General features: G+C 47.7%; 1 protein-coding gene and 2 non-coding genes across 3 annotated transcripts in view; 2 read left to right on the top strand and 1 right to left on the bottom strand.

Annotated features, from left to right (window-relative positions):
• The window catches only part of LOC148144829 (uncharacterized), a 167,782-nt gene that overhangs the window by 97,073 nt on the left and 45,487 nt on the right, over positions 1-25,222 (top strand). The gene's annotated exons all lie outside the window — the stretch shown is intronic.
• On the top strand, positions 8,579-8,650 carry trnak-uuu (transfer RNA lysine (anticodon UUU)). Its single transcript has one exon. It is a non-coding gene; the product is annotated as a tRNA-Lys (tRNA).
• trnag-ccc (transfer RNA glycine (anticodon CCC)) lies at positions 24,959-25,030 on the bottom strand. The gene has a single exon. It is a non-coding gene; the product is annotated as a tRNA-Gly (tRNA).

A 25,222-nucleotide genomic window follows, 5' to 3' on the forward strand; every position in this document is an offset into this window, starting at 1 on the left:
CCAGAGACTAGCCTCTCATTTAAGATAGGAGAGTTTTGTTTTTCTCTCAAGTGTTCCCAAGTCTTTGAAATTCACTTCTTTAGAAAGCACCGTGGTGGTGGCACGGTGGGTAGCACTGCTGCCTCACGGCATCAGTGATCTGAGTTTGAACCCACCCTTTGTGAGGAGTTTGCACATTCTCCCCTTGTGTCTGCGTTGGTTTCCTCTGGTGCTCTGGCCTCCTACCACAGTCCAAAGGATGTGCAGGTGACTGTAGATTGACCATGGGAGATGCAGTGTTACAGAGATAGAGTAACGAACTGGTTTTGGGTGGGATGGTCAGTCAATGTTGACTCGATGGGCTGAATGGCCTACTTGCACGCAATTGACCTATATCAAGCAACAGTATACTCTTGCTTTATGGTTACCGGCATCAAATTACATTCGTGGTTTTGGTTATTTCATCGCTTACGTCATCATATTCAACCAACTGCAGCATCTCGAAACTTGCTTAATTACAATATCCAATATCAGCAGAGTACTTTTTCTTTTTGTCACGACCATTATCTTGAAATCTGACGTGTGACCTCTTCATTGCTGTCAAAGTTCCTTATTTGTCCCTACATTGTCATGGTTTTACTTTGTCGAATGACTTCCTGGCTTTTGCATTTAAAACCCTATATTCTGCCCTCGTCAACACTTTCCCTTCCAATTCTGTACTAAAGATTTCATGAAAAACCTCAGAGTGTGGTGAGACTGTGGAACTCACTCCGAGAGTGAATAGTTGGGGTGAAAGACATTACAACTAAGGGTAAGCAACCAAATACAAATGAATGTCACTCTCACCAGATTCACAACACAGTGAAATTAAAACATGCAATGTCCCTCAATTTCTCAACTGTTCCTAACCAGACTTGATGAAGAGCAGATCTTGCACATCAACATTATAATTTAAACAAAAACCAACAATTATAAATACGGCAACTTTTCTAGGCCAAAGTTAAGTAGATAATCTAATTAATAGCAATGAATTAAACCCTTTGATCAAGTCCCCCATCATCTCAGAAATAGAAATTTCAGCGGCAAATTAAGAAAGAATTTTTTTAAAAAACTTACCAATTCAAACAAACAGTTTCCAACAATGTATTGCCAAGCCTTTGTGCAATACTTGGACTATGAGTGTTTCACAGACACGTAACTGTAAATCCAATTTAAAAGTCACTGCTGAATGTGAATAGACACCCCAAAGTATTCAGCTATTTCTTACAGGCTGGGACTCATTCCCAGAAAGTGCCAACAATTCTTTAAATGGACAGTAGAATCTAGAGAGAACAGCTCCTGGGCTCAACAAGCAGCAACGCCCAATGGAAGCAAAGTTGGCGGCGGGACAGGGCGGGGCAAGGGCATAAAACAAAAAAGCCCACTGACTCTCCCACTGCACACACACTGTCAGAATGCACAGGGGCTCAGTCCTGGGAGTGACCCACAGCAGTTTCATCAAGAGGACCACACTTGATGAACACATCTTGCACACCAGAATTATAATTTAAACAAGAACAAACAATTATGAATACCGCAAATTTACTAGGGCAAAGTTAAACAAAATAATCCAGTTAATAGCGATGATTTAAGCCTTATGATCAAGTCCTCCACCATCCCATAGACACAAAATTAAGGGGTAAATTAAGGAAGAGAATTTTTTAAATTATCAATTGAAGCAATCAATTCCCAACAATGGATTGCCAAGCCGTTGGGCAATCCTTCGATGATGAGTTGTTCACAGGCACATAACCGTAAATTTAATTTCAAAGTCACTGCTGAATGTGAATGGACACCCTGAAGTATTCAGCTATTTCTTACAGACTGGGGCTCGTTCCCAGACAGAGCCAATAATTCTTTAACTGGACAGAAAACACTAGAGAAAACAGCTCCTGGTCTCAACGAGCAGCAGTGCCCACTGGAAGCAAAGTTGCGGGGGTGGGGAGCACGACGGCATAAAACAAAAAAATCCGACCGACTCTCCCGCTATAAGCACTGTCAGAATGGGCAGGGGTTCAGTCCTGGCAGTGACCCACCGCAGTTTCACCAGCAGAATCAGATTGTTGGGAGCACTGGTGTGCCCGCTGGTGCTTCTGCAAGGTGCAGAATGATGAGAACCTCCGCCTGCACTCGGGGCAGGTGAACGGCCTCTCCCCGGTATGGTCCCCGCCTGTGCCTCAGCAGGTGGGAGGAATTGCTGAAGGTCTGCCCGCACTCTGGGCAGGGGAAGGGCCTCTCCCCGGTATGGACCCGAAGGTGGGATGCCTGGGTGAATCCCTTCCCGCACTTGAGGCAGGAGAACGGGCTCTCCCCGTTGTGGACCCGCTGGTGCCTCAGCAGGGCAGAGGTATCGTTGAAGGCCTTCCCGCACTTGGAGCAGCTGAAGGGCTTCTCCAATATGTGGACCCGGCGGTGGGTCAGCAGGACGGAGGAATAGCTGAAGGCCTTCCCGCATTCGGGGCAGGAGAATGGCCTCTCGCTTGTGTGACCCGCTGGTACCTCTGCAGGACAGAGGAAATGCTGAAGGTCTTCCCGCACTCAGGGCAGCTGAAGGGTCTCTCCCTAATGTGGAGCCGCTGATGGCTCAGCAGGCGGGAGGAATTGCTGAAGCCCTTTCCGCACTCAGAGCAGGAGAACACTCTCTCCCCGGTGTGACTGCGCCCATGAGTCTCCAGGTCAGATGGGAAACGGAAGCCTTTCCCACAGTCGCCACACTTCCACGGTTTCTCCACGGGACTGGATTCCTTAGGTTTCTCCATGACCGAAGCTTCACCTGCACACAAACGCGTGTACAGTACCTCTCTGCCTTGAATTCCTCTTCCCAGTCTGTATAACATTTACTGGCTCCACAACCAAAGTGCTGCAACAGTAGGGTCTCTCTTCCAGTCTCACTGATGCTGAAAACGTACTGAAACAGGAACTAAAACGCTTGGTTCCTTCTCACAGAATCATGGTCGAAAATTGTTATAGTCCCGATGGATTCAGTGACTCTCAGACATTGACGTGAAATTGAGGACAGCAAATGCTGGAGAGTCAGAGTCAAAGTGCAATGCTGGAAAATCACAACAGATCAGGCAGCATCCTAGGAGCAGTCGAGTCAATATTTCAGGCAAAGCCCTTCAGCTATTGATATTGAAACTTCCGTCTTCAGATCTTCAAATAATCTGTAAAAGGAGATTACAAAAATCATCACTGTCAGTCCAGGTTAGAAATTCCAAACAAGCAATTCCACTTTACGCAGAACATTCTTTTCTTTTTCCACAAAATTGAAAGCACCATCCCACCCCCTCTCACCCCTCTATTCTCACTCCGCTCAAACTAATTCTCCCCATGGTACTGATTCAGGATCTTACAGAGACCGAAAAGTGAAAACATCAAGACAGACACCTCTGAATTTTGGATACATCCACCTGAAAGTTAGTATCTTTCATGACATCTAGGAGTGAGTAAGTCTGATTTTGGGAAGCAAAAAAAGGACCAATTCAGGATGAACCTTCAAGGCAGCTTCTTGAGAAACAACCAGACACGGAATGGTTAACATCTGGGGAGGTGGAGGAAATGAGATATCAAGGCATTGGCACCGACACCAGACAGAAACTGAACATACAGGCATGGCAAACATTACGGGCAAGCCAGAGTCATTGAGATACACAGCACAAAAACAGGTCCTTCAGTCCAACTCATCCGTGCCGACCAGATAGCCTAAATTAATCTCGTCTCATTTACCAGCACTTGGCCCATATCCCTCTGAGCTCTTCCTATTCATATATCCATCCAGACGCCTTTTAAATGCTATAATTGGACCTACATCCACTACTTCCTCCGGCAGATCATGCCTTACACTTGCCTCTCTCACGCCAAACATACTACCCTCCTGTTCTGGACTTCTCCCATCCCTGGGAAATGACTTTGTCTATTTAACCTATGCATACCTCGCATGACTCTATAAACGTCTGTAAGGTCACCCCTCAGCCTCTGGTATACCGGGGAAAAGAGCTCAAGTAATGCACTGCGTGTACTTTTAGCTTCACACTCGCTGAACCTCCCTCCCGTGTAAAACATTGTTTCCCTCCCCAACACTGTCCATGGGAAAAGCCAAGAGTGCTGAGACTCTGGAGTTGGGGGAATGCCACGTAGAATTCCTACAATGTGGAAACACGCCATTCAGCCAAACAAGTCCACGCAGACCATCCAAAGTGTAACCCATGCATACAATTTCCCCTATCCCATTACATTACACTACACTACACTTACTGCACACTCTGGGCCCATTTAGTATGGTCACTTCTCCCGAAACCGCACATCGTTAGACTTTGGGAGGAAACCAGAGCAGCCGGAGGAAACCCACGCAGACACGGCAGGGAGAATGTGCAAACTCCACACAGACAGTCGCCCCAAGGCTGGAATCGAACGCTGGTGCTTGGTGCGGTAAGGCAGCAGTGCTCACCACTGATTGTGCTACTTACGTGTGCAAAAGGAGGTGGGGCCTGGGAACTTTGTTAATTGTACCACACAGTGGATTGTTGAGTCAGGTTAAATCTCACGGGATCCAGGGAGAGCTAACCAACAGGGTACAAAATTTAGAAGCGCGTTGTTGTAGATGCTGGAATCCTTCCTGAAAACAACAAATGCTGAAGATCACAGTGGGTCAGGCAGCGCTGTGCCACTCTATGACCGGATAGTGTGGATGTGGAGATGATGTTTCCACTAGGAGAAGGGTTGAGGATGCCAAGTCATTGAGGGCATTTAAGACAGAGATAGGTTCTTGATTAGTAAGGGGTCAAGGGTTATGAGGAGAAGGCAGCAGAATGGGATGGAGAAATATATCAGCCATGATCGACTGGTGGAGTAGACTCGATGGGCCAAATGGCCTCATCCTGCTCCTGTGTATTATTGTCTTAAAGCGGAGCAGTAGTCTTAAGAGGTTCTCACAAACTATTTCAGAATCCTGAAGAGGAGTTGTTGGACTGGAAACCTTAACTCTGCTTTTTCTCCACATATGCTTCCAGTCCTGCTGAGTTTTTCCAGTGTTGTCAGTTTTTGTTTCAGTTTTCCAGCATCCACAGTTCTTTGTCTTATTTATCACAGTCATTTCTTGCCTTTCCCAAGTGTCTGGAACTTCATCTCCCTGATCTACAAACTGTTCACTTACCCTAGAAATGACCGCTATCTCCTTATCAGAGTAGACCCCTTTGTTGCAAAATGATTGTTCAATTCTGTGACCAAAATAATTGCATTCGTAATTACTTACACCAGGGACTCTCAATATCTCAGGCAAGAACACAGCCAGATTTTTTCAGACAGTACATTTATGTGATTTGATACAAATCCCTATTCCCTACTTTACCAGCGTGCTGCTGGGAATGGAGGGTTTGAGTTAAGAAGAAGCTGGGACATTTTTCCAACGAAGCCTAGCAAGTTGACAGATAACTTTATAGAGATTTTTAAAATCAGGAGGGGGAAAAAATAAGGTGTCATTTCCTGGAGGCTCAGAATATTTTATTGCTCCAGAAGGTGTAAAAGGGGGTCAAAGATTCAGCAGAAATCGAGTAGAGCTGAGAACAGACAACATTTTACTCTGTGGGAACAGGGGGACCAGAGGACAGAGAAATCAGGACCTGAAATCGAGCTGACACCAGACTACCATGTTATCAGTGCTTTGACAATGGCACTTCTGTGCGGGGCAGGTTGAATTATGAATTGAATAGTAACTTCCTCAAGGAGACTGTGCAGGAAGGGCCGGGCCTGTCTCTGTGGCGCAACTGGTCAGCGCGTTCGGCTGTTAACCGGAAGGTTGGTGGTTGGAGACCACCCTGGGACGGCGCGTTTGTTGTTCACGCTCAAACCGCTTTCTTGGCTGCAAAGATGCCCGTTTTTAATGGTGTCTGGAAAATGTTTCCCAAACGGAAATCTTTTCCACTGAGGAAGCACAAAGGGGTTTCTGAATTGATAGATTTTCTAACGTAAAGGACTGCGGATGCTTACAGTCCGAGACAGAAAGCGAAACTGCTGGAGCAACTCAGTACCTGGATGAGGAAAAAAAAGTTCTGAAATGTTGTCTCTGATTCTCTTTCTACAGATGCTGCCTGACCTGCTGAGTTGCTCCTGCAATTTCTGGTTTTGTTTTTAACTGAACGCCCATTTCATCTTTCGGGATGAAACACCCAGAATCGCCATGTGCAGATATTTAACCCTTTCGAAACCTGTGAAGTGATTGGATTCAAACAAACTCTGCAATGATTCACTCTTTCTCAGCTCCACAGGCAGAGAGACCTGGGAAATGAAGCTGTCAGTGTGGTTCTGTATTGGTGGGCCGAGTGGTGAATGCGATGGATATGAAATCCATTGCGGTTTCCCCACGCAGGTGTGAACCCTGCCGACTACAGTTGAGAACAGTCGTCAAAAAGAAAGGGAGATTGCTCCACGGTTTTTTTAAAGATGCAAATCAGTGGAGGCGTTGAAATATTTCAATCACATTGGGACTGGTCGGGAATCTGCAACCCACTGCCTGTCAGGGTGGGACAAGCAGATACCCACAGAGCTGCTTTTGAGGATATGAGCCAAATGTTTGGAAATGAGACGAGAACAGTGAGGGGCGTGAAGTCGTGGTCGAAATGAGGCAGGCACCTGAGGACAAAGGTGTTTTATTTGCCAGTGAAAGATACTGCTTCACAAATTTGGTACAATGGAAGGGAAGCAGTGACGGTGATTTTCTTTGGCTGTTCACCTTGTGAATGTTCCCATTGCTGCCCATGTCCGTATAACGTCAGAACTCTGCAGCATGGCGGCGTCAGGTCCGCACAGTGCCAGGGGCGCAATGGATGACGCATCTGACTCCACCTACCTCTTTGAAATGCAGCTCACAGCTTCTTCACACACCCCAATTAATCTTTCTCATTGTCCTGAAGCCGGCATACGGTTTGAATTCCCGATCTGCGGGAATGAGAATCTTTTCACTGTCTCGCGTCAGTAAGTGTCCCTGAGAACATCAGAGTCACGTCACAGCGCTGTCAGAGGAGGGGAAGCTGAAAGAGCCCCACACGCTGCTCACGGGCACATTTCACTTTCTCCAACTCACCGCCCCAACCACTGCGGCTTCTGGGAGTGGAAAGGGAACAAACACCAAAACCCAGTCTCAGCTTTGTAAATCTTCAGGAAATAAGAAAACTAATTGTCCCTTCCAATCTTCCATCCTGGCCTGACAGCGTTGATTTTAAATGGCTGTCCAGTTAGTGCCGATTCGTTTTGGCTGAAAAAAATCTTCCTTATCTCATCCCAGCATTTCTTGCCACAGAGAACTGTGCGGCAGAGTTCATGTATAAATTTCCTTGTATGGTATTTTGTAAATAACATTCGTTCGCGGGTTGTTTGTATTTAAGGTTCACTATCTGTTGTTTAATGCTGAGAGAGTTGAGTTGTCTGGACATCATTTCACAGATGTCTTTAATGTAAAGTAATGTGGCTTGGGTTTCTGCAGACGTTGTGTCTGCTAGTGTCAGTTTGTTGATGTGAAATCGTCACACTGGGTTTATTGGGTAGGCAAAAGTGAGGACTGCAGATGCTGGAAACCAAAGGTTTGATCAGAGTGGTGCTGGAAAAGCACAGCAGGTCAGACAGCTTCCGAGGAGCAGGAAAACCGACGTTTCGGGCAAAAGCCCTTCCTCAGGAATAGAGGCAGGACGCTTCCAGGGATGACGAGATAAATTGGGGGGGTGAGGGGGTTGGGGGGGGGGGGGGGCTGGGCCGAAGGTAGCAAAGAGTACAATAGGTGAATGGGGGTGGGGATGGAGGTGACAGGTCAGAGAGGAGGGTGGAGCGGACAGTTGAGAAGGGAGATTGGCAGGGAGGACAGGTCATGAGGACAGCGCTGAGCTGGAAGGTTGGAACTGAGGTAAGGTGGGGGGAGGGGAAATGAGAGAACTGGTGAAGTCCACATTGATGTCCTGGGGTTGAATTTATCCGAGGTGAAAGATGGGGCGTTCTTCCTTCAGGCATCGGGTGGGGAGTGAGCGGCGATGGAGGAGGCCCAGGACCTGCATGTCCTCGGCAGAGTGGGAGAGGGAGTTGAGAGGGTGATTGGGTTGATTGGTGCGGGTGTCCTGGAGATTAGATTAGATTAGATTACATTAGATTACATTACAGTGTGGAAACAGGCCCTTCGGCCCAACAAGTCCACACCGACCCGCCGAAGCGAAACCCACCCATAACCCTACATTTACCCCTTACCTAACACTACGGGCAATTTAGCATGGCCAATTCACCTGACCCTGCACATCTTTTGGACTGTGGGAGGAAACCGGAGCACCCGGAGGAAACCCACGCAGACACGGGGAGAACGTGCAAACTCCACACAGTCAGTCGCCTGAGGCGAGATGTTCCCTCAAGCGCTGTGAATTGACTCTGCGAGGAGTCTCCAGTCTCCCCAATGTAGAGGAGACCGCATCGGGAGCAATGGATACAAGCAATGACATTGGTGGAAGCCTTCTCACAATCGTGGCCCAGGTTCGATTTCCGGGCAGGGAAGCAATTTACATTAGAGCTGTGAGGGAGCACTGCTGTCTCCCCGGTGGTCTAGTGGTTAGGATTCGGCGCTTTTACCGCTGCGGCCCGGGTTCGATTCCCGGTCAGGGAAGTATTTCTCAGTGGATCTTTTGCCTACCCATTCTCCTTAAATGCGCTGTACAGTTCCTTATTGGTCTTCGTCGTTACTGGCTACTGCAGTGTGTATTGCCTCGTTGAAATAGTGTCCTGATTCACGCTTGTTTGTCTGTGTAGGGATCATTGCTTCTGTAGCTAAGTACTTGGTTCGTGTGTGTTGTTTTCCTGTAGACGCTGTTTTGAATTTACCATTGACTGTTCGCTCTACTGTGACATCTCGAAATGGCACTTTGTTGTTGTTCTCCTCTTTTGTGAATTTTATGCCAGTAAGGATATTGTTGATGGTGTTGTAGGTTTCCTCTAATTTACTTCATTTTTTGATGACAAAAGTGTCATCACTGTGGCGGACAACAAAGTTTGGGTTGGATCGTTGGAAGGGCTGTTGGTTTGAGACTCTGCATTATTGCTTCTGCTAGGAATCCTGATACTGGTGGTTTCATGGGTGTATCGTTGATTTGTTTGAGGCTTGTTACTGAATATGAAGTGGGTGGTTAAGGCACAGTTCCACGAGCTGGATAGTGCTATCTTTGCTGATGAAGTTGGTGCTGTATTTGTGTCTTTGGTTCTTCGAGTAGTGTCTTCAGTTTTCTTTGGCCACGTTGATGTTAATGGATGTGAACAGGGCTGTTATGTCAAAGGACATCATTATTCCATCCTCTTCTAACTTAGTGTCTTTGGTGTTCAGGAATTCTTGGATGGAATAAATGGAGTGGCGTGAATCTTCGACTTGGTGTTTTAGTCTTCAGTGGAGGCCTTTGACTAGTCTGTATATTGGTGTTCCAAGTAGTGAGACTATGGCCTGAGGGGGGCTCCTGGTTTGAAGAGGAGGTGAACAACAACAAAGTGCCATTCTTAGATGTCACAGTAGAGCGAACAGTCAATAGGGAACTTCACACTAGCGTCTACAGAAAAACAACACACGCAAACCAAGTGCTTAACCACCGAAGCGATCATCCCAACACCCACAAACGAAGCTGCATCAGGACATTATTTCAATGAGCCACTACACACTGCATATAGAGGATTATAAAATCATGAGGGATACGGATGAGGTGAACAACAGGTGTCCTTTCCCTCAGCTGGGGGTTTCAGGATCAGGGAGCAAATATTTTGAGGTGAGTAGAGAAAGATTTTATAAAGACAGAACAAGGATCGTTATTAAGAGAGTGGTCTGAGTGCAGAATGAACGTCCAGAAGAAATCATAGAGTCACAGAGATGTACAGCACAGAAACAGACTGTTTGGTCCAACTTGTCCATGCCGACCAACTATCCCAACCCAATCTCGTCCCACCTGACAGCACACGGCCCCATATCCCTCCAAACCCTTCCTATTCATATACCTAACCAAATGCCTTTTAAATGTTGCAATCGTACTAGACTTCACCACTTCCTCTGGCAGTTCATTCAATAAACGTACAATCCTCTGCGTGAAAACGTTACCCCTTAGATCTCTTTTGTATCTTTCCCCTCTTATGCTAAACCCATGCCCTCTCGTTCTGGACTCCCCCACCCCTGGGAAAAGACTTTGTCTATTTATCCTATCCATACCCCTCATGATTTTATACACGTACAGTTACAACGTTTAAAAGACATTTGGATAAGTACATGAATATGAAAGGTTCGAAGGTTTATGGGCCAAACACTGGTAGGTGGGACGAGTTTAGTTTGAGAACATACTCAGCATGGACGAGTTGGATGAAGGGTCTGTTCAGTGCTGTCATACTCTGTGACCGACCTGTACTGCTCTTAAAACCATTTTCTTACCTCCACCCATAACCATCCACTTCTTTGTTGTTCAAAACTCAGATGAATTTAGCCTTGAATATGTTTAATGACCCCACTTCTGAACTGAATTCCTCTTCGTAATATACCACTTGCCTCGCTCATTGCCTGCTGCATCTGCCCGACAACTGGCATTGACTGGTGTGGAGGGACTCTGAGACCCCTTTGTACATCAATACATCATTCCTGATGAAGGGCTTGTGTCCGAAACGTTCACTGTCCTGCTCCTCAGATGCTACCTGACCTGTTCTGCTTTTCCAGTGCCACATTTTTCGACTTTCACCTCTAGTCCTCACTTTCTCCACATTCCAATATATCACCATTTAAACAATGCACTGCTTTTTTTAAAACAGCCAAGACGATAACTTCACATTGCGGCACTGCACTTGCCATGTGTTTGCCAATTGAGACACAGACCTGGACCAACTTCGGGAAGAGGCAAAACACTGAGTTCTGAACAAAAACCGTAACACACTCAAAACGTCGGCTCTGTTTACCTTCCCACAGATGCAGCTCGACCCGTTGGCTTTCTGCAGTATTCGCTGTGTTTGAATTGAGAGAAGACAATGGTAATTCTGGCAGGGGCAGGTTGAATTATGAATTGAATAGTAGTTTCCTCAACGAGACAGTGCCAGCGACACTCGGACCTGTCTCTGTGGCGCAATTGGTTAGCGCGTTCGGCTCGTAAACGGGCGGTTCATGGTTCGAGACCACCCAGGGGCGGCGTGTTTGTTGTTCACGCTCCAACCGCTTTCTTGACCGCAAAGTTGCGCGTTTTAATGGTGTCAGGAAAATGTTTCCCAAACGGAAATCTTTTCCACTGAGGAAGCACAAAGGTGTTTCTGAATTGATTGAATTTCTAACGTAAAGGAATGCGGATGCTGACAGTCCGAGACAGAAAGCGAAACTGCTTTCTGGTTTGGCTGTACCTGGATGAGGAAAAAAAAAGTTCTGAAATGTTGTCTCTGATTCTCTTTCTACAGATGCTGCTTGACCTGCTGAGTTGCTCCTGCAATTTCTGTATTTCTTTTTAACTGAACGTCCATTTCATCTTTCAGACTCGCCATGTGCAGATATTTAACCCTTTCGAAACCTGTGAAATGATTGGATTCAAACAAACTCTGCAATGATTCACTCTTTCTCAGCTCCACAGGCAGAGAGACCTGGGAAATGAAGCTGTCAGTGTGGTTCTGTATTGGTGGGCCGAGTGGTGAATGCGATGGACTTGAAATCCATTGCGGGTTTCCCACGCAGGTGTGAACCCTGCCGACTACAGTTGAGAACTGTCGTCAAAAAGAAAGGGAGATTGCTCCACGGCATTTTTAAAGATGCAAACCAGTGGAGGGGTTGAAATATTTCAATCACATTGGGACTGGTCGGGAATCTGCAACCCACTGCCTGTCAGGGTGGAACAAGAGATACCCGCAGAGCTGCTTTTGAGGATATGAGCCAAGTGTTTGGAAATGAGACGAGAACAGTGAGGGGCGTGAAGTCGTGGTCGAAATGAAGCAGGCACCTGAGGACAAAAGTGTTTTATTTGCCAGTGAAAGATACTGTTTCACAAAGTTGAGTCGATGGAAGGGAAGCAGTGACGGTGATTATCTTTGGCTGTTTACCTCTACCTCAAAAATTCGGCAGAATTTTAAAGTCACAATGAAAAGAAGTAAAAGTGACATTAGGAAAAACGTTTTCGTTACAGGGAGTGGTTAGGGTCAGTAAGTCCCTGTCTGTCATTGACAAAGAGGAAGATTCAATGGACACAAAAGGGAATTCGGTGGTCACGTTCAGATGTGCAGATTTACGCTGAGAAGGCGAGAGAATGAAACGAATAGAGACACACGTTTACTTAAGTGTAGAACCAGCAGAGCGAAGGTGGGCCGCATGGCCTCCGTCTGCGCTGTGACACATGTTGTGATTCAGTGTGAAATCACAGTTCGACCAACAGAATGTGGGAATTTAGAAATAAGTTTATATTTACACAGCCTCCATACGTCCGCGAAACAGCATATTACACGACAGCAGTGGAGGTCTTTGACATCAGGCTCGAACGTGCCTGCCGCGTGCCAGACGAAAGCCTGAAGTGTTCTGTGGAAGGGCCGCAGGGCGTGGCAGCAGAGTGGCGCAGCGGGAGCGTGCTGGGCCCATAACCGATGGATCGAAACCGTCGTCTGCTTGTTGTCCAATGTCACCTCGAGCTGCTTTCCTTAAGATCGGTGCTCTCTTCTGCAAGCTGCCTGCCTTTGCGTCTACTTACCGAGTGTCCAAATGTCGCATATCGATGCACTCGCCAAATCCACTCAACTCATGTGGCAAGATTTTAGAGGTCTCAGTGGTAGTCTGTACTTCGTCTGTTTCCTCTGAACTGAATCGCAAACCCAGTTCTCTGCGATGCCAATCAGCTGGTAAAGTTGAAACACATGCCTTGCGGTTTTGTCCATTCCTTGCAGTAATTCGCCACCCTGGTTCAGACGAGAATGACAAGCATGTTAGAAACCGCATCACGACTCAGACATAGTCCCCTACAATTAGGACGTATACCACCGATTGTGAATAACCTCAGAGAGAGAGACAAGTGACAGACAGTCGCCGTGGACTCGATGGGCTTCTGTCTGCGCGAGAATGATGCCGTCCCACTGCCTGTCTCTGGGACAGAGAGGCTGAGGGAGCAAAACTGGTTCATTTTTAACCATCCCTTCCGTGTTGGACTGCCTGCAGTCCCTCAGCTCAGAGCCGTGGGGATGACTCTCAGTGAGTGAAGGTTTCACTCGGATTCTCTTCATCTGGGACACTTTGGGGCTCAGATGTTAACTGCTGCGCGGTCGCAGCAAAGAAAGCGATGCCCACTTTGCAACAGACTTTCCGTAAGATCGCTGCGTGAAGACGATTTCTGAACGCCAAGAAGGCTGCACAACCATGTGAATTTACCTGGGCGAAGAGTTCTCGGTGTCCATTTCTTTTTGTCCTGCCAGTAAAGCATCTTTCTATCTCTCCGATAATAGACCCTTGGAGAAAGTTCACAATCAAAGTTGTTCATGTTCCCCGCATTAATGTAACTGACACCTCTCACCCCAAGGGTTTCAGAGAGAGAGTGAGAGAACAGAAGAGCGAATGGAATCTCCCCGCCCCCCGCCCTACACCCCGTCCCATCCCCCAGAACAACGTGGAAGTAGAAATAAAATGGTTTCATTATCAACCAGTGGAGATAGTCCAGTTCCGGGGGATCAGACAAAGTGGGCATTCTGCCCCGGGGGCAGAATGACAAGCAGATGTTCTGGAAACGCTTTGCTGATTGCAATTCTTGCAGCAATGTGGAATGTACCACTTCACACTGAGCAAGTTTCAGCTGGCTCAGAGTCTCCGATGTACATTGCTGTGTTTGCCGCCAGCTCAGAGAGAGAACAATAGGTTCCACTCTTCCTTCACTCGCAACACCCCACACCCACCTCCCACAGTGCCAAGGCACTTTCCCCTGCAACCGCCGAATGTGTAACACCTGCCCATTTACCTGCTCCCTCCTGAATATCCAAGGGCTCAAACATACCTGCCAGGTGAAGCAGCACTTTTGCCACAACCTAGTCCACTGCATTCGCTGCTCACAGTGTCGTTTCCCCAACGTAGCATGAAGCATAAACTAGGTGAATGCTTCGCAGAACATCCCGGTTCTGCCCGCAGAAATAAAGGCCCTGACCTTGCGGTTGCCTGCCACTTTAACACATCACCCTGTTCCCTGGCCAACATCTCTGTCTCAGGCTTGCAGCAGTATTCTAGCTCCAGATGAAAGAACACCTCATTTTCCACTTGGAGACCATACAGCCCTCCGGTCTTCAACATCGAGTTCCATAACTTTAGGGCCTGAACTCCCCCATGTCCTTGACCCCTACCACACAAACGACTCCTTGTTATCACCTCGTCTGCTATGACACACTACGTATTGTTAGCCGCTAACAGTCTCCATTAACAGTCATTCGCCCTCTCACGCGGATCGTTATTCACTCCTACGTCCTTCCTATTGTTCTCTCTCTGAGCTGGCGGCAAACACAGCAATGTACATCGGAGACACTGAGCCAGCTGAAACTTGCTCAGTGTGAAGTACATACCACGTTGCTCCAAGAATTGCAAGCAGCAAAGCGTTTCCAGAACATGTGCTTGTCATTCTGTCCCCGGGGCGCTGATATTTGTCTCATCCCCAGGAACTGGACTACCTCCACTGGTGGATAATTAAACCATTTTATTTCTACTTGCACGTTGTTCTGGGGGTGGGACGAGGTGTAGGGTCGGGGGCGGGTAGAGTTCATTCGCTCTTCTGCTCTCTCTCTCTCTCTGAAACCCTTGGGGTCTGAGGTGTCAGTTACATTAATGCGGGGAACATGAACAACTTTGATTGTGAACTTTCTCCAAGGGTCTGTTATCGTGGAGATAGAAAGATGCTGTTTTGGCAGGACAGAAAGAAATGGACACCGAGGACTCTTCGCCCAGGTAAATTTACATTGTTGTGCAGCCTTCTTGGTGTTCAGAAATCGTCTTCACGCAGCAATCTTACGGAAAGTCTATTGCAAAGTGGGCATCGCTTTCTTTGCTGCGACAGCACAGCAGTTAACATCTGAGCCCCAAGTGTCCCAGATGAAGAGAATCCGAGTGAAACCTTCACTCACTGAGAGTCATCCCCATGGCCCTGAGCTGAGGGACTGCAGGCAGTCCAACACGGAAGGGACGGTTAAAAATGAACCAGTTTTGCTCCCTCAGCCTCTCTGTCCCAGAGACAGGCAGTGGGACGGCATAAACACGTAGCATCATTCTCGCGCAGACAGAAGCCGTTCAGCCCATCGAGTCCACGGCGATTCTCTGTCACTTGCCTCTCTCTGAAGTTATTCACAATTGGTGATCTGTCCTAATCGTGGGGGAATGTGTCTGAGTCGTAATGCGGTTTCTGACATGCCGACCGTTTTATCATTCACGTCCGAACCGGCATGGCGAATTACTGCAGGGAATGGACAAAAACGTAAGGCATGTGTTTCAACTTTATCAGCTCATTGACATCTCAGAAAAGTGGTTTTACAATTCACTTCAGAGGAACTCGACGGAGAATAGGAGAAGACCACTCAGACCTCCAGGAGCGAGTCACTTCGCCTGCATGAATTTGGGGAGTCGGTCAGTATGATACATGTCACTCAGACACTCGAAGTTTTGGGGAGCAGATGCAAAGGAAAGATATAGAACAGAGACTCACGACAAAGGAAAGCTGCTCAAGGAGAGTTTGAGCAATAGCAATAGAGGATGTTCTCGAGCTATGGGCCTCTGGGTTGTGGGGCCCGCACGCTTTCGTTGCGTCACTCTGTGTTTAGTATGCCGTGCGTTTTCTCAGAACCCTTCAGCTTTTCGACAGTCATCTGGCATGCACGTTCCAGACTCATATCAAAGATCTCCACTGCTGTTATGTAATACACTGCTGCGCAGAGGTGTGGAGGCTGTGTTAATATGAACATTCTGTTCGTCGAACATGACCACCGAATTCAATTTTGTGTCCATTGAATCTGCCACTTTATCACTGTCAGACAGGGATTTACTGACCCTAACCATTCCTTGTACGAAAACGTTCTTCCGAATGTTACTTTTACTTCTTTTCCTCATGAATTTAAAACGCTGCCGAATCGTTCTCGATCCTTTCAGGCGTGGAAACACTTTCACGACATTGTTTCCAATCTCTAGTCCCCTCATGACTTGGAAAACTTGCCACGCCGGATTTCAAACTTCTGTTCTCCGAGGAGAGCTGTCCCAATTTTCCAAACTACCTTCATCGCTGACCTTCCTCAAACACGGGACCACTCACGTCAACCTGTTCAACGCTATCTCCAATCATTTCACTTCCCCGCTACCTGCCCCATTCGTACTCCAGGGAGCCCAGCCTCGTTTAACGAAGGTGCCTTTTGAGAAGTTTAATCGAGCATTTTTGCACAAGTCAAGAAAGCCGGGATCTCTCGCAAGTCTGCCCGTTAGAAGACCCAATGCGAGAATCATACCCCGAGACCAACGAGCCACTGGCTCCCGCACCTCCTGAACCAGCTGAGACTTGCTCAGTGTGAAATACATTCGCCATTGTTCTCAGAATTGCAAGCAGCAAAAGAGTTTCCAGAACAGTGCTTCTCATTCTGTCTCCCTGCTCATTTTGTTCATTTTCAAATTAACAAAACCAGCAGGTCTAGTCCATCTGTGGAGAGAAAGGAGAGATGATGTTTTGAGCCCAACGATCCGTCTTCGGAACTGATGGAATGAGTGGGCGGGTAAAGACAGTGAAAGAAGGTGGACAGGTTCTAAAATGATTGAACTCGGCGTTGGGTCCTGAAGGTAGCACGGTCTCTCAGGAGAAAATGAGGTTCCGCTCTTCCAGCTTGCGCTGTGCCTTGTGGGAGCACTGCAGCAAATCAGAGACTGAAATGGTGTCATGGGAACACAGTGGGAAGTTGAAGTGACAGGAAACTGGAAGCTAACGGTCTATGGGAGAAAGGACACAGAACGGGGGATGTGCTACAAAAGTGTACAGAAAAGCCACACCCCCAGACCAGACCCTGAACTACAACCATCAAAACACAGACAAGAGAAGCTGCATTAGGACGCTGTTCCAAAGGGTGACGACACACTGCAGCACTGCCGACCTGTGAAAGGAAGAAGAACACGTCTACAGAGGCTTCACCAGGAACGGATATGCCCGCAACTTCATCCACAAGGGCCGAGCAGACAAACAACGAGACAAGGATCTGCTACGACCCAACACACTCACCACTTTACCTTATATAATAAACCTCACAGAACTAATAGCCAGACATCTCCGACCACTCGGATTCATGACAGCCCATAAACTGACAGCCACGCTCAGACAACAACTCACCAGAACAAAAGACTCAACCACATCATGTGGAAAACAAATATAGTTTACAAGCTTCCATGCAAAGGCTGCACGAAAAGTCGACAGTACAGGACAAACAGGCAGACAACTAGCAATCTGTAACCATGAACAACATCTACCCATTAAACACTATCTCTGGTACCCACACAAACACAGATGACAAGGACGATAAAATCGACTGGGACAGCACAACGGTCATAGTACATCTAAACAGAGGTCAGCCAGAGAAATTCAACAAACACGGCACTCATCCACGGACTCCACCAATAAACACATTGACATATGACTATCACTGCAGCGAACAATCAATACGGTCAAACAAAAGCAGCAGAAACAGAACCAAATACATTCCAGAAGACACAGTACAGCAGCGCTTCACAGGTGGGTCCAACGCACTGAAGATGTCAACTAGACAGAGGATGTAACGCCTGCAAATCAACTTCCCAGCTCGGCGAGCTGCGACAATCAGCAGCCGAGTTACAAAGCTTGCCGCAAATCTTGAACGGAAGTGTTATTCCTGCCGAAATTTGAGAGCATCCTGTTTATGTCACTCAGTTCCTGCAAGCAAAAACTTTGTTGTGATTCTGCTCTCCGAGCTGGGAATTTGTGTTGCAGACGTTTCGTCCCCTGTCTAGGTGACATCCTCAGTGCTTGGGAGGATCCTGTGAAGCGCTTCTGTGCTGTTTCTCCGGCATTTTTTGTGATCTGTATTAGATTAGATTACTTACAGTGTGGAAACATGCCCTTTGGGCCCAACAAGTCCACACCGACCCGCCCAGACCCATTCCCCTACATTTACCGCTGCACCTAACACTACGGGCATTTTTTTTTTTAGCATGGCCAATTCACCTCACCTACACATCTTTGGACTGTGGGAGGAAACCGGAGCACCCGGAGGAAACCCACGCAAACACGGGGAGAATGTGCAAACTCCACACAGTCAGTTTCCTGAGGCAGGAATTGAACCCGGGCCTCTGGCGCTGTGAGGCAGTAGTGCGTACCACTTTGCCACTGTGCCGCCGTGCCACTGCCGGTTGTCAGTTCCAGCTGTCCGCTGCAGTGACCGGTATATTGGGTCCAGGTCGATGTGCTTGTTGATAGAATATGTGCATGAGTGCCACGCCTCTAGGAATTCCCTGGCTGCTCTCTGTTTTGGCTTGTCCTATAATAGTAGTGTTGTCCCAGTCAAACTCATGTTGCTTGTCATCTGAGAGAGATCCCGGGTTCAAATCGCCGTTTCGGACGTGAATGACAAGACGGTCCGCATGTCAGAAACCGCATCCCGGGGACAGAAAGACAAGCAGATGTTCTGAAAACTCTTTGCTGCTGGCAATTCTTGGAGCAATGTGGAATGTACTTCACACTGAGCAAGTTTCAGCTGGCTCAGAGTCTCCAGTGTACATTGCTCTCTTTCCCGCCAGGTCTATCCAATTCACTCAATGTCGGCTTTAGCAGCTTTCCCGCATCACGGCGCACTGTTGTGCACCTCGCCTTCTCATCTGCTTCCCAAAAAACTTCGACGTAAATATTTCACATTGATGCACAGGCCCAATGTGCACAGTTGAGATGACACACTCGTGGAGGTCTGCGGGGTCTTCTCCTGTTCTCTGTACCCCATGTTGAGGAGGGCAATGCTTGTCACTGGTCACTCCGGTGTCTGAGAAAAGTTTAGAAAGAAAACGGTTTAATTTTCTGCCAGTAGAGAGGGCCCGGTTCCTGGGGACGGGCAAACGGCAGCAGAGACAGAATGAGAAGCAGCTGTTCATAGAGTCATAGAGATGTACAGCATGGAAACAGACCCTTCGGTCCAACCCGTCCATGTCGATCAGATATCCCACCCCAATCTCGTCCCACCTGCCAGCACCCAGCCCATACACCTCCAAACCCTTCCTATTCATATATCTATCCAAACGCCTCTTAAATGTTGCAATTGTAGCAGCCTCCGCCACTTTCTCTGGCAGCTCATTCCATACACGCACCACCCTCTGCGTGAAAATGTTGCCCCTTAGGTCTCTCTTATATCTTTCCCCTCTCACCCTCAATCTATGCCCTCTAGTTCTTGACTCCCCGACCCCAGGGAAAGGACTTTGCCTATTTATCCTATCCATGCCCCTCATAATTTTGTAAACTTCCATAAAGTCACCCTTCAGCCTCCGACGTTCCAGAGAAAACAGCCCCTGCCTGTTCAATGTCAACTATACTTCACTCTGATCAGACTCAGCCGGTTCCAGAGGTAGAGCGGGGGCACAGGCGCTCTGACGTTGTGGCTCGTTGGTCTTGGGGTGTGATTCTCGCTTTGGGTCTTCGACGACGTGGACGTGTAAGAGATCCCGGGTTCAAATCCCGGACGAGCCCGCGTTTCATGACTTGTGCAAACGTGCCTGTTTAATTTTCTCAAAAAAGCACCTTCGTTAAACGAGTTTGGGATCCCTGGCGAACCAATGGGACAGAAAGCAGCGAAGTGAAATGATTGGCGATACCGTTGAATAGGTTGACGTGAGTGGTGCGGTGTTTGAGGGCTGTCAGCGATGAGGGTCGATTGGAAATTTGGGACAGCTCTCTTCGGAGAACAGAAGTTTGAAATCTGGCCCCATTGAAGCTTGCGAAGTCTAGACAGAGAAAGTAATGTAGTCAAAATGCTCCCACGCCTGAAAGGATCGGCAACGATTCGGCAGAGTTTTAAAGTCATGAGGAAAAGAACCAAAAGTGACATTAGGAAGAACGCTTTCGTACAAGGAGTGGTTGGGATCAGTAAATCCCTAACTGACACTGACAAAGAGGCAGATTCATTAGACGCAAACGGGAATCCGGTGGTCATGTTTAAAGTAACAATGTGCAGAATTACATGGAGAAGGCAAGAGAATGATACGAATAGAGACCCACGTTCACTTACTGTGTCGACCCAGCAGAGCGAAGGCGGGCCGCATGGCGTCTATTCAGAGTGAAATCACAGTTCGACCAACAGAATTTGGGAAGTTAGAAAAAGTTTGTATTTACACAGCCTCCATACGTCTGCGCAACACTATATAAGACGACAGCAGTGGAGATCTTTGACATCAGTCTCGAACGTGCATGCCACGCGCCAGACGAAAGGCTGAAGGGACCTGTGGAAATGGGCGGGCATAAGAGCAGAGTGGCGCAGCGGGAGCGTGCTGGGCCCATAACCCAGAGGTCGATGGATATAAACCATCCTCTGCTATTGTTCAGTGTCTCCTTGAGCGACTTTTCTTTGTGATGGCTCTCTGTTCAGCATTGAGACGTGCTGCGTGTCTGAATGCCCCGTATCATACCGATACTGTCGCGAAACTCATACCGTTCAAGTAACGTGCATTTGGAGGTCTGAGTGGTCTTCTCCGGTTCTTCGTCGGTTTCCTATGAACTGAATCGCAAACCCACTTCTCTGAGATGCCAATGAGCTGAGACGCATACCTTGTGATTTCGTGCCTTCCCTGCCGTAATTCGCCACGCCGGTTTGGACGTGAATGACAAGAGGATCAGCATGTCAGAAACTGTATCACCATTCAGACACAGTCCCTTAGTATTCGGACAGATATCACTGATTGTGAATAACCTCAGAGAGAGACAAGTGGCAGAGAGTCGCCGTGTACACGATGGGCTGGACCGCCTCTGTCGGCGGGTGAACGATGGTACGTGTTTATGCCGTCCCGCTGCCTGTCTCTGGGACAGAGAGGCTGAGGGAGCGACAATGGTTCATTTTGCCGTCCCTTCCGTGTTGGACTGCCTGCAGTCCCGCAGCTCAGGGCCGTGGGGCTGACTCTCAGTGAGTGAAGGTTTCACTCGGATTCTCTTCATCTGGGGCACTTCGGCTCAGATGTTAACTGCTGCACGGTCGCAGCGATGACAGCGATGCCCACTTTGCGAGAGATTTTCTGTAAGATTGCTGCGTGAAGACGAATTCTGAACACCAAGCAGGCTGCACAACAATGTACTCATATGAATCTACTTGAGGGAAGAGTCCTCGGTGTCCATTTCTCTCTCCCCCACAAGCACAGCATCTTTCTATCTCTCTGATAACAGACGTTTGGAGGAAATTCACAATCAAAGTTACTCACTTCCCACTCATTAGATTACTTACAGTGTGGAAACAGGCCCTTCGGCCCAACAAGTTCACACTGATCTGCCGAAGCCCAACTCACCCATACCCCTACATTTACCCCTTACCTAACACTACGGGGAATTTAGCATGACCAATTCACCTGACCTGCACATCTTTGGAATGTGGGAGGAAACCGGAGCACCCGGAGGAAACCCACGCAGATACGGGGAGAACCTGCAAACGCCACACAGTCAGTCGCCTGAGGCGGGAATTTAACTCGGGTCTCTAGCGCTGTGAGGCAGCAGTGCTAACCACTGTGCCACCGTGCCGCCCACAAAGTGTAAGTGATACCTCTCACCCCAAGGGATATGGAGTTAAAGAGCAGAAGAGCGAATGGACTCTTCCCTCCCTCCAGAAAAGCGGACAAGTAGAAACAAATTGGTTTAATTATCCGCCAGTGGAGACAGACCAGTTCCTGGGGATGAGACAAATATCAGCGCCCCGTGGTCAGAATGACAAGCAGATGTTCTGGAAACACTTTGCTGCTTGAAATTCTTGGAGCAATGTGGAATGTATTTCACACTGAGCAAGTTTCAGCTGGCTCAGAGTCTCTAGTGTACATTGCTCTCTGAGTTTATATTTGCACATCGGCGACATGTCTGCACAACAGCACATGACACTACAGCAGTGAAGATCTTTTGATGTCATTCTCGAACAGGCAAGTCACACGCCAGATGGAAAGCTGAATACTTCTCTGGAAAAGCTACCGTGCAATGCAGGAGAATGGCACAACGGGTGCATGCTGGGATCATAACGCAGAAGCGAAACCATTTTCTCCTACTCACTTAATGTCTTTAGTAGCTTTCCCATATAACGGCGCTCTGTTCTTTTCCTTGCCATGTCTTTTGTTTCCTAAAACTTCGGGTATCTGAGCTCAATATATCACATCGATACACAAGTGAAATTTACACAGTTGCGCTGGCACCCTTGTGGAGCTCTGAGTTGTCTTGTCCTGGTCTCTGTCGGTGTGTCTCATGTGAAACCTCTTCTCTCAGACGGCAATGAACCGGTGAAATTGAAACACATGACTTGCTGTTTTAGTCCATTTCCCGCAGTAAAGAAACCAACGGTGTAAGAAAAGACTTCCTGCAGGATTGTTGTGTTAAGACAAATTCTGAGCACCAAGCAGGCTGCACAAAAATGCACTGATATCAATTTACCTGAGGGAAGAGTCTCCGGTGTCCATTTCTCTCTGTCCCGACAGCACAGCATCTTTCTATCTCTCCATTAACAGGACCTTTGGAACAAATTCAAAGTTGCCCATTTCCTACGCATGTCTGTAACTGACTTCTCCTGCCTCACGTAATAGTGTGAGAGAGCAGAAGAGTGAATGGGCTCTGCCTTCCACCAGCACAGCTTGCAAGTAGAAACGAAATGGTTCAATTATCCACCAGTGGAGAGAGCCCGGTCACTGGGGACAGGACAAACAGCAGCGTCCTGGAAGCAGCGAGACAGATTGAGAAGCAGATGTTCTTGAAACTCTTCCCTACTTGCAATTCTGGGAGCAATGCACAATGTATTTCGTACTGAGCAGGTCTCAGCTGCTTCCGGAGGTGGCTGCACCCATGGCTGGTGGCTCGTTAGTCTGGGATATGATTCTAGCTTTTGGGTCTTCGAGCATATGCAGCCGTGTGAGAATTCTTGGGTTCCAATCCCAGGAGAACCATCATTCCTTAAATTGACCTGAGCAAAAATACCTGATGAATATTCTCAAAAAGCCGCTTCGTTAAATAAGATCGGACTGCCTGAATTCGGGACGGCGCAGAGCTGCCATTGCAGTGAACACGGCGAAGGGAAACACTTGTTCAAAGTGAGAACAAGTATTGCAGATTTTTCGCCCGCGCAATCCGAGTCTGAATGAATCCTCCACCTGTATTACGCTCAATTCTGAGGATGACACTTAAGGAAGCGCTGAACAGGTTAACGTGAATGGTACCGTCCTGAGGAATGTCAGCAATGAAGGGAGATTGGAAAGTTTGGGGCAGCTCTCTTTGGAGAACAGAGGGCTGAAAGCTTGTCTGATTGAAGTTTTCCACGTCATGAGGGTTTTAGACAGAGGAAATAATGCAGTGAAAATGCTCCTAAGCCTGAAAGGATCGAGAATGATTTGGCAGAGATTTAAAGTCATCAGGAAAATAAGTAAAAGTGACATTAGGAAGACCGTTTTCGCACAGGGAGTGGGGTCAGTAAGTCGCTATCTGACAGTGACAAAGAGGTAGATTCAATGGACACAAAAGGGAATTCGGTGGGCATGTTCAATGTAACAATGTGCAGATTTACAGGGAGAAGTCGACAGAATGAGGCACTTATTTACATATTGTGTTGAGCCAGCAGAGCTAAGGTGGACTGCATGGCCTCAGTCTGCGCTGTCCCACATTTCGTGATTCTGAGTGAAATCGGAGTTGGGCCAACAGAACGTAGGAAATTTGACAACGGATATATTCTGCCCAACAGGATACTCCATCACAGCAATGAAGGTGTTTTGACATCATTCTCGAAGGTACATGACACAATGCAGATTCAAAACCGAGTATTCCTTTGAATCACGGAGTAATTTGTTTACAGTTATTCAGTTGAGGTGAGCGAAGTTGCGCATTGGGAGCCACTCCAGCTGATCGGTCGAAGCCGTTTTCTCCTGTGTGACAGTCCCACCAGCACTCCAATCTGCTGTGCTTCCAGTCAGTAGATGCAGCTCACTATCCCATACTGATACACGGGCCACGATGACCCAGCTGTTGTGACAAGCTTGTGAAGGGCTGAGTGCTCTTCTCCTGTCCTCTGTCTGGCTGCTATGTTCCGAATCGTCAAACCTCTCTTCTCCGAGATAGGAATAAACTGGTGAAGGTGAAACACATCATTTGCGGTGTGTTCCATGTGCTGGAGGCCCTGCAGTAATTCCCCACGCTGTTTCACACAGCAACATCCTCTCGGTGAATTACTCTTGGCAAAAAAATCGATTGAACCAAATCAGTGTCCGCCACTGGATTTTACTGACACCATTTATAAAATTCAGGCTCACCGTTAATGTGGAGAGAGGCCGTCAGACTAGAGTTTCCGCTCCTCCTGTTGAATAAAGATAATTTTAACTGTGTCCAGTGAGAGGAAAGGATTTGATGTTGGTGGGAAACATTTCTGTCTGAACTCGCTGTCACTCTCCTGATAGATTGAAACATAAAGCTGGGAATCTTTGGATTATGTTGTAAAAGTATCGGTATTATGTTACTCACACCGGGCTGTCACCAACTGAGCGAAGCGGCTGCCCAGAGGGAGGTGGCTGTGTTTAAATCCCGTGATGAACTAGGGGAGTTGCGCATTTACCCAGAAAATGGGCACACCACCCCCCTGACACAGTGTTCACAAATCAAACAGACAGCAAAGCTTCACGTCTGATCGAAAGTTTCCGAAAAGAAGATTTGTCTCAACAGATATACGGAGTGAACCTACTCCTTTCTTGATCTGAAATGCAAGAAGTTGACGTTAGTGAGCCTGACGTGATTTGAACACGCAACCTTCTCATCGGGAGTCAGACGCGCTACCGTTGCGCCACAAGCTCACGGTTGGCAATGGATCTCGATTCATGCTTAAGGGAAGTGATCGCACTGCAATGATTTTACGTTCTGAGGAACAATGGAGATCAACAGTTCATGTCTGTTCTGTCTCCACCACCACCCCCCCCCCCCCCTCTCGCCTCCGCACTCCTTCTGTCTCTCGAAACAATTTCCAACTCTACCTCAATAAAAAGGAG

This window comes from Chiloscyllium plagiosum, unplaced genomic scaffold (assembly GCF_037043375.1).
Source record: "Chiloscyllium plagiosum isolate Xiang-an unplaced genomic scaffold, Cpla_swu_hap1 HiC_scaffold_27, whole genome shotgun sequence".
In the NCBI taxonomy this organism is placed as follows: domain Eukaryota; kingdom Metazoa; phylum Chordata; class Chondrichthyes; order Orectolobiformes; family Hemiscylliidae; genus Chiloscyllium; species Chiloscyllium plagiosum.